At 35.6% G+C, this 9,657-nt stretch overlaps 1 pseudogene; it reads right to left on the bottom strand.

Moving 5' to 3' along the window:
• Nucleotides 1-1,148: 1,148 nt before the first annotated feature.
• Nucleotides 1,149-5,425, bottom strand: LOC101957978 (olfactory receptor 2J3-like; annotated as a pseudogene).
• Nucleotides 5,426-9,657: the final 4,232 nt, after the last annotated feature.

Raw genomic sequence — 9,657 nt, 5'->3', positions numbered from 1 at the left:
CCTACTTGACAATGGCCCTCAGCATATAATATTTTTTCCTCCTCTTTCATTTAACAGCACCAACTTCCTACCAGAATTACAAAGTGGTACTTAGAATCAAAATTTATTGCCCCATTACTTGTTGTTTAAAATTTGTAAAGAAAATAACAATTTAAGTCATATATTGATAGATGAACTTTTATCTTATATTTCCATTTTCTCCATAAAAAAGTTCTGTTTAGATATAAGGTGTGATATATTGTGTTACCATGAATCCCACAATTAGGAGAGAGAAAATGCCCTAAGAGAAAATGTTAATGAAGTGAATGAAGAATAAACTAAGGCTAGGTGTGGGTGGAAGAACAAATGAATTATTTTGAATAGATGTTTTCCTATACTGTCTCATGTTACAAGTTATAGAGACCCACTAAATAAATTATTCATGTAATTTAGTGTCTTTTAAAAAGTGTACTTCAGCCAGAGTTCACCATATAATAAACCATGTTATTTGTCATTTTTACCATTAACCTTTACCGTGACACATTTTAGTTACTTTTGAAGTCTGTTCCATGACCAAAAACACCATTAACTCTGTTATTCTTCTCTCTCTCTCTCTCTCTCAGTCTCTGTGTGCCTCTCCTCTCTCTCTCTCTCTCTCTCTCTCTCTCTCTCTATATATATATATATATATATATATATATATATATACACATATATATGTATATATAAAATATGTAGATAGAGATACATAATTACATGTAAACAAATTATATACATAAATGGCAAATTTATAAATTAGCATACTGATGTCTGTTAGAAATATGTCAAATATGTTTGAAATAATCTCTTCATAATGGTACAAATGTGTGTGTACACACATATACATAGACATAAACATTTCTATATGTTGATACTCCAGCAAGTGAAATGAAATACAGAATTTTTAAAGCCTAATTTGGTACAAATCAAAAACATTTATTTCTTAATAATATTTCAAAATTAACCACTAAAAATTATAATAAATTTAGATCTGAACAGTCCAATGTATAGTGAATTGTTGACAACTTAAAATAAATCTCAAAGAAGCAAAGAAATCATACTTCAAAATTGGCTAGACACAATGAAGAAAGATTGGAGGACATATGGCTACCTTGTCACATCTCTCACTATCACCCCATCAGTCTTCTAAGTGCCCCTCTTACATCTTTGTTTCTGAGGGTGTAGATAAGAGGGTTGAGGCTAGGGGTGACAACAGTATAAAACAAGGCAATGAACTTTCCTTGGTCTTGAGAAGTTTCTGTTGGTGGCTGGAGATATATGCACATGACTGAAATGAAAAAAAGGAAAACAACCATAGGATTGGCTCCACAGGTCCCAAAGACTTTCTGAAGTCCAGTAGTTGTATGCATCCTCAGTACAGCCTTGGCAATGGTACCATAGGAGCTGAGAATGAGAATAAGTGGTATGACAACAAAAATGGAGCTCATCACCACAAGAGTCAGCTCATTAGCATGGATATCAATGCAGGATAATTGGAGCAAAGCTGGAACTTCACAAAAGAAGTGATCCACCTGGTGATGTCCACACAGGGTACCCAGAATGTAAAGTAGGAATGAAGTGCTGAGGTAGTAAAGCCACTTACCCAACAATCTAAAGCCAACATGTGGCAGAATCGAGGGTGCATGATGACAGTGTAATGCAATGGTCTGCATACAGCTACATAACAATCATAGGACATCACCACCAAAAGCACACACTCTGTGGTTTCCAGAGCAAGGACAAAGTAGAGTTGAACCAAGCAACCAGCATAAGAAATGGTCTTCTCTGGGCCCCAGAGATTCACCAACAGCTGGGGGATGGAGCTTGTGGTATAGCAGAGATCCAGAAAGGAGAGGTTTGATAAGAATTAGTACATGGGAGTGTGGAGATGGGAGTCTAGGTGTGACAGGATGATGATGAACAAGTTGCCTATCAATGTTATCAAGTAGAATATCAAGATAAGCACAAAGAGAGTTGCTTCCAGGTGAGGCCACTTAGAAAACCCCAGTAAAATAAAATAGCCTTCAGAACTTGCATTTTTTCGCCATCATCATTCAATTTTTTTCCTATTTTTAGGAAAGAATCACTTAAACTTCAAAAGCTATATATACATTGTCAAATACTTGCAAAGAGATTAAAGAAAAATGTGTCACTTCCAATTGTAACACTATGTGCATTAATGGCAGTAATTTTTTTTCTCATTTTCACTGTATGTTTCATTCAGACATTTGTGCTATTGCAGAAATGATAAGTAACTTCTCAAGTGAGTGACTTCATACAATTCCTAAATTAGTTTTAGTTATAGAAAAAGGAATAACTTCAGTCTTAATGGTTTTCTATATAGATAAGTGTTTATCAGGTGAAGAAATACAATTTGGGAATGACATTAGAATATCAAAATATTAGCTTATAATTAACTTAATATGATTATAGAGATAATAAAATATTATTAATAAATTATTTATGCTAGCAGTTTATTTCTAGACTAAAAATAACATGAACACACGCACATGCATATACACCAATTCACAAGAATTCACAGTCTGAGTAAAGCTGAGTGGAGAAATCAGTGATGGAATGCTTTCAATCTGCAATGCAAAGAAAATCAACAAATATGATTTTTGAACACAAAAGATAAGTATATTAAAAATGTGGGAGCAAGAGAAATGGAGAGTTTGGGGATGCAGGAAAGAGGAGAAGAGCTCTAATTGTAGTACTTGGACTTTTAAGTGTGTATATCACATGGCTGTGAGGCCACTACAACAGGATTTAAAGAGAGTTCCTAAGAAGTTTCACATACTTCAGAACAATAATGAGGTGTTATGTAAGCCTGAGTCAAAATTTAGGTTTTCCCTTATTTGTAACAAGGTTTCTGACTAGACATTAACTAATAGTAAAATATAATTGAAGATATGTGAACACTGTATAAAAATCCAGTACCAAATTTATTAATATTTATTGCAGTTATTCCTTTATAAAAAATGATGCACTGATACTTCAATTTTTATTTGCTTATTTTCTCTGTGCACTATCAATCACTCATAAAAAAGATAAACACTATTTTATTATGTAGTATTTTCTACACAATACACTAACCCACCACTTAAATATTCCTGAATAGTTTTCTCATGCCACTTCTTCTGTTTCTTCCCATTTCTCAACCAGTTCTCCTTTTCATAATCTTAGAATATATTACAAAGACAAATTCAGCTAAATGGACTCAGCTTCAGTCTTTGGGAAACTCTTCATGCTTCATATTGTGCAATTTTGTGTCTTAAAAATGATGTAACGGTTCTCTAAGGTACAAGAGGTTTCTGCAAGGTCATTGAACTCAAAAACCATGGAAACTTTTTGTGATGCAGCATAATTTTCTTCCCTTATGCAGCTGCTTGGATTCGTACTACATTAATTTTAAAGTATCACCTGTGATATCACTTCATCTGTTGCATAACATATATTCCAGCATTCTTCCAGAAATTTAAAAAAAGGCATAAGATATGAAAGACTAAATATAAAATAGATGATTCATGTAGAGAAAATGTCAGAGCTTTAATTTTCTTCTTGCTGGAAGAAAGAGGAAAACAAAGATCCTATCAAACATAATTTTAATGATCTATGAATTAAGTTATCCTCTTTTCTTTTAAAGCAAATACTATCAGGCAAAAACATGGCTTAGAACTCAGTATTATAAACGAACATTTTTCTAATTCTGTCATATTCATTCCAACATGGTTTATTCTTTTAATTTTAATTTATTTAAAATACTTATTTTGAAGGGCATCTGGGTTGGTTCCACAGTCTAGCAATTGTGAATTGTGCCGCTATGAACATCGATGTAGCAGTGTCCCTGTAGCAAGCTCTTTTTAGGTCTTTAGGGAATAGACCGAGAAGGGCAATAGCTGGGTCAAATGGTGGTTCCATTCCCAGATTTCCCAGGAATCTCCATACTGCTTTCCAAATTGGCTGCACTAGTTTGCAGTCCCACCAGCAATGTACAAGAGTACCCTTTTCCCCACATCCTCGCCAGCACTTGTTGTTGTTTGACTTCATAATGGCTGCCAATTGTACTGGAGTGAGATGGTATCTTAGGGTGGTTTTGATTTGCATTTCTCTGACTGCTAGAAATGGTGAGCATTTTTTCATGTACTTGTTGATTGATTGTATGTCCTCCTCTGAGAAGTGTCTGTTCAAGTCTTTGGCCCATTTGTTGATTGGGTTATTTGTTTTCTTATTGTGATTTTGCAGAGAAATGGATGGCACTAGAGCAGATTATGCTTAGTGAAGCTAGCCAATCCCTAAAAAACAAATACCAAATGTCTTCTTTGATATAATGAGGAAGAAATGATCAACATTAAACAGATACACTAGGTGGGAGGGAAAGGGAGAGAAAAGGGAAATTGCATGGTAATGGAGGGAGATCCTCATTGTTATACAAAATCACACATAAGAGGTTGCGAGGGGAATGGGTAAATAAACAAGGAGAGAAATGAAATACAGTAGATGGGGTAGAGAGAGAAGATGGGAGGGGAGGGAAGGGAGGATAGTAGGGGATAGGAAAGGTAGCAGAATACAACTGTTACTAATAGGGCATTATGTAAAAATGTGGATGTGTAACCGATGTGATTCTGCAATCTGTATTTGGGGTAAAAATGGGAGTTCATAACCAACTTGAATCTAATGTATGAAACATGATATGTCAAGAGCTTTGTAATGTTTTGAACAACCAATAAAAAAGATAAATAAAAAATAAATAAATAAAATACTTATTTTGTTAGGCAGCTATTTGTAGCTGTGACCAAAACAACTTAAAGTAGAAAATGTTTATTTTGGGATCACAGTTTCAGAGTTTCAGTACAAGTTTTGCTGACTCCATTGCTCTGGGCTTGAACTGAGGCAGAACATCATGGCAGAAGGATGGTGAGGAAAGCTGTCAGCTCATGGCAGCTGGGAAGCAAAGAGAAAGAAAGTGGCCAGGGGTAGATAAACCCTTCCAGGGAATGTCCCCAGTGACCTCCTTTTTCCAACTATGGCCATCTTCCTGTAGTCCATTCAACTACTAATGGATTAATTATTTGATGAAGTCAAAGCACTAGTCATTGCCTAAAAGCTCCATTTCTGAAATTTTTCTTATGCAGGACCATGCTTCTAGGACATAACTTTTGGGGACATTGTAGTTTCAAACCATAGCACTTCTATACATTTATAGGACACAATGTAGTATCTTAAAATATGTAGACATTGTGAAATGATTACATCAAACTGGTTAACATATATATCACCTCACATATTTGTCACTTTTTGTAGTGAGAGCATTCTAAATCTACTATTTTGGCAATGCGAAAATGTAACAGCTACATCAACTTCTGTCAATACTGACCTTACCGTGTTTGTCCACCTTTCCTGTCATTCTCCTCTTGATCTATAACCTCACCATGTATAAACTGATGGAGGGGTTCTCTGCTTGTCATGCAATTGACAACATGAACCTAATTGTTTTCTTATGCCATTTTTGCTAAGGTGCTTCATTCTCTTCTATAGCAGAGTGTGAAAATGATGAAAATGATTGTGATCATCATTGCCACAGAAGAAAGAGCTTCAGTTTGTCCAAAAGATTTGCTTTAGAAGAATTTGGAAACACATTAGGGTATTGAAGGTATCAGAGGATAAACTCCCTATCCCAGACCAAATGGGACCTTTATGGAAATAAGATGAATAATGGGATTTTCTTTCTTTGACTGGGGCCTTTGGGAGGATAAATCCCAGAGTTACAATTAATGCCCTTCAAACAGCTGTCCTGGTTATAATTGTGTGATGTTTGCAGAATAAAACTCTTCACAGAAATACCTTCATTATATTGTTGTGGTCTTCCTGAGAGGACAGTAAATTTGTCATTAAGCAACATGGAAAAAGATGCTGTGAGTCATATCAACAATAAAGGAAACATGTTGTCCTGAATCATCTGACTTATTCCCTCAGTTGTCCATGAGTCAAATACTCAAATTGATAAGACAACCTGTTAGAAGTAGTGAAGGATTAGGTGCAATGAAACTGAAAAACTGTAAAATGCAAAGATTAAACTTCATATAGAAGTAGAAGCACATAGAGCTCTCCTACAATACGTGTACTTTCCTGATTTTCTTTGACATTGACTTCCAAACTGGCTTCAAATACAGCTCAGTAATAGAGTGCTTGCCTAGCATATGCAGGTCCCTGGATTCCATTCCCAGAACTGCAAGGAGAAAAAATTCAATTCCATGTTTATCTTTGCAGAGGTTTACTAAGAAATCCAAATATAATTTAAACCTTTTATATATTTTATTCTGTTTCAATTGATAAAAAGTGCTCATATATTTATAGGGTCAAATGTGATGCTGTGATGTATGTTATTATGGTTTAGATGTGGTATCCCCCAAAGGCTCATGTGTGAGACAATTATGCAGGTACAGGGCAGAAATGATTGGGTTATAAAAATCTTAACCCAATCAGTGAATTGATCCCCTGATAGGAATTAACTGAGTGGTAATTGAAGTGGCTAGAGGAATTGGGAACTGGGGCATAAATTTGGGGTATATATTTTGTATGTGGAAAGTGGTGACTCTGTCTCTGCTTCCTGATGATGTGAGCTACTTCCCTCTGCCATACTCTTCTGCCCTCATGTTCTGCCCCACCTCGAGCCCCAAGGAATGGAGCCAACCTTCTATGGACTAAGACCTCTGAAAGACTGAGCCCTCAAATAAATTCTTCCTCCTCTACAGTTGTGCTAGTCAGGTCATTTAGTCACAGCAGCAAAATGCTAACTAAAGTATATACATATGATGTGGAATGATTAAACCAAATTAATTAACATATTCATTTCCTCACATAATATTTCTGGTGGTGAAATTTTTTAAAAAAATCTCATTAGCAGGCTGGGGCTGTAGCTAAGTGGCACAGAGCTTGCTTAGCAAACGTGAGGCACTGGGTTGGATCCGTAACACCATATACAAATAAAATAAAGGCATTCTGTCCATCTACAACTACAAAAAAATTTTTAAAAATCATCTCATAAGCAATTTTTAAATATAAATATTCTGAAATGTAGTCACCATGCAATGCATTAGATCTCTTGAATTTATTCTCCATAACTTAACTTTGCTTCTTTTGGCAAAACATATTTATTTTTGATTACGCTTCCTCCAACCCCAGATTGTGTTAATAATCATTTCACTTTCAAATGCTATGAATCTGATTCTTTTAGATTTTACATATCATACAGAGATATCATACAGCATTTGTCTTTCTGTGTCTGGCTAATTTCCTTGAGCATAATGTCCTCCAGGTCCATTAATGTCATCAAAAATATAAGAATTTTCTTCTTTCCTTCAACCTGAGCAGTGCTTCATTGTATAAATACACCTTATCTTTTATCCATTCATATGTTAACAGATATTTGTGTTCCTTCCATACCTCCATTATTCTGAAATGATGTAATGAACATGAGAGTACATATATCTGCAGTGAATTCTTATATTTTGGTGTTACCTAGATATTCATTTTCAATATAAATTGGACTTTCTCATATTAGAAGTAGGACTGAGTCTCCTTTAAGAGTTTTTAGTTTCTGCCTTCTCCATGTTCCCTAAAGTAGTTGATGGAGATACCTGCCTATACAGCTGCCTCCTGAGAACAACTTTTTTTTTTTTATGGGAGAACTAGATACAATCTACTTGACTTACCCTACTGCTTGGCATGGACAGTATAGATATGTTGCAGAGAGCATCTCAAATCCACAGAATGGACCTCCTAGACTCATGCCAGCTTGCCCTAAACTCACCAAGTAAAATTCCCTGCTTGGGTAATGTCCTGAACTCCAATACTCTAAGACTTTAATCTTCAGTTATGTTGCATTCTCTACATTCTCTCTCTCCCTTTCTCTCAACCTTCCTTCTTCTTGTCACCCAACCCCAACCACTGGTTGAACATTCATGTACATGAGGGCTCTTTCACTTTATATTAGATCTGGCTGGGAGGTATGTCAGCCTCCTTTCTGTTGTATCTTTAAAACCTTTGTTAATCATGTTTTGTTTTGCTATCCTTGGTGTCTGTCTCACTTGACTAGCACACTGAAACCTAACCTCTTTTTTGGTCAACATTCCACAGAGACAAACTGGACACAGATTAGAGAAGAACTACAAGATGTTTGTAAGCATAAAAAAGGCTTCTAGTGAGTGGGAACACTTGACCAATCATAAGATAATTAGCCATCAGACTGATTCAAGGATAAAAAAATATCTTATGGAAGCCACATTATCAACATTCACAACCACATCAATTAGAGCCCATTAAGGGAGGGCTAGTGTATATAACCACTGTCTAGAGATTCATGAAGACTAGAAGAAAACCTGCCAGTATCTTTTTGACATACTCATTTTCATTTCTTTAGATAGAGAAGAGAAATTTCTGGATCACAACTGTAGAGGAGGGAGAGCTCATTTGAGGGTTCACTTTTTCAAAGGTCTCAATCCATAGACAAATGGCTCCATTCCTCAGGACTCCAGGTGAGACAGGAACAACATGGCATAAAAATGTGGTAAAGGGAAGTGGCTTATGTGGTGATTAGGACACACAGAAAGAGATCTCCACTTGCCAGATACAAATATATACCCCAAAGCCATGACCCAATTCCCTCCTCCAGCCACACCCTACCATTTCAGATACCACTCAGTTAATCCTTATCAAGGGATTAATTCACTGATTGAGTTAAGACTCTCAGAACCCAATCATTTCTGCTCTGTACCTTGTATTATTTCACACATGAGTATTGGGGGATATCTCACATCCAAACCATAACATATAGCAATTCTATTTTTAGTCTTGTGAGGAAATTTCATTATATTTTCAATAATACTTATATGTATTACACTCAGAGTAAGTGTATATAGGATTCCTTTCTCCACATTCTTTGTTTGTTTTGGTACCAGGAATTGAACCCAGGTGTGCTTAATCTCTCTCTCTCTCTAGAGAGAGAGAGAGAGAGAGAGAGAGAGAGAGAGAGAGAGAGAGAGGGTCTAGATTATATATATATATAATCTAGAGACAGGGTCTCACTAAGTGCTGAGGGCTTCTCTAAGTAGCAGAGGCTGGCTTTGTACTTCTGATCCTCCTGCCTCAGCCTTCAGAGCTGTTAGGATTACAGGCATGTGTCCCCATGCCCAGGCTTCCTTCACATTCTTAACAACACTTGTTGTCTATTGTTTTCTTTTGTTTGTGGTAATAGGCATTCTGAGATGTGAGGTGATATCTCCTTGTGTTTTTAATTTATAATTCCTGAAAGATTAGTGATGTTGAATATTTTATGATGTCCTCTTTTGAGAAATGTTTATTTAAGGAATTTATGTTTATTTAATATTAAATATTAATAAATGTTTAATTAAATCCTTTGCTTGATTTTAATCAGATTATTTTCTTGCTAATTGAATAATTGGTATTCCTCATATGTTTTGATTAACAGTATCAGATATTTTCAAATGTTTTCTGCTAATCCACTGGTAGTCTCTTCATTCTGTTGTATCTTTTGTCCCATTGAATCTCTTGAATTCAGTAGTCCTGATAGAATCCTTAGCATTCCTGACTGGAGTAGGTCTTTGATAAGTCAGCTCT

This window comes from Ictidomys tridecemlineatus, chromosome 8 (genome assembly GCF_052094955.1).
Source record: "Ictidomys tridecemlineatus isolate mIctTri1 chromosome 8, mIctTri1.hap1, whole genome shotgun sequence".
Classification (NCBI taxonomy): Eukaryota; Metazoa; Chordata; class Mammalia; order Rodentia; family Sciuridae; genus Ictidomys; species Ictidomys tridecemlineatus.
Note: the sequence above shows the minus strand (reverse complement) of the source record. Positions and strands in the feature narration are given on the sequence as shown.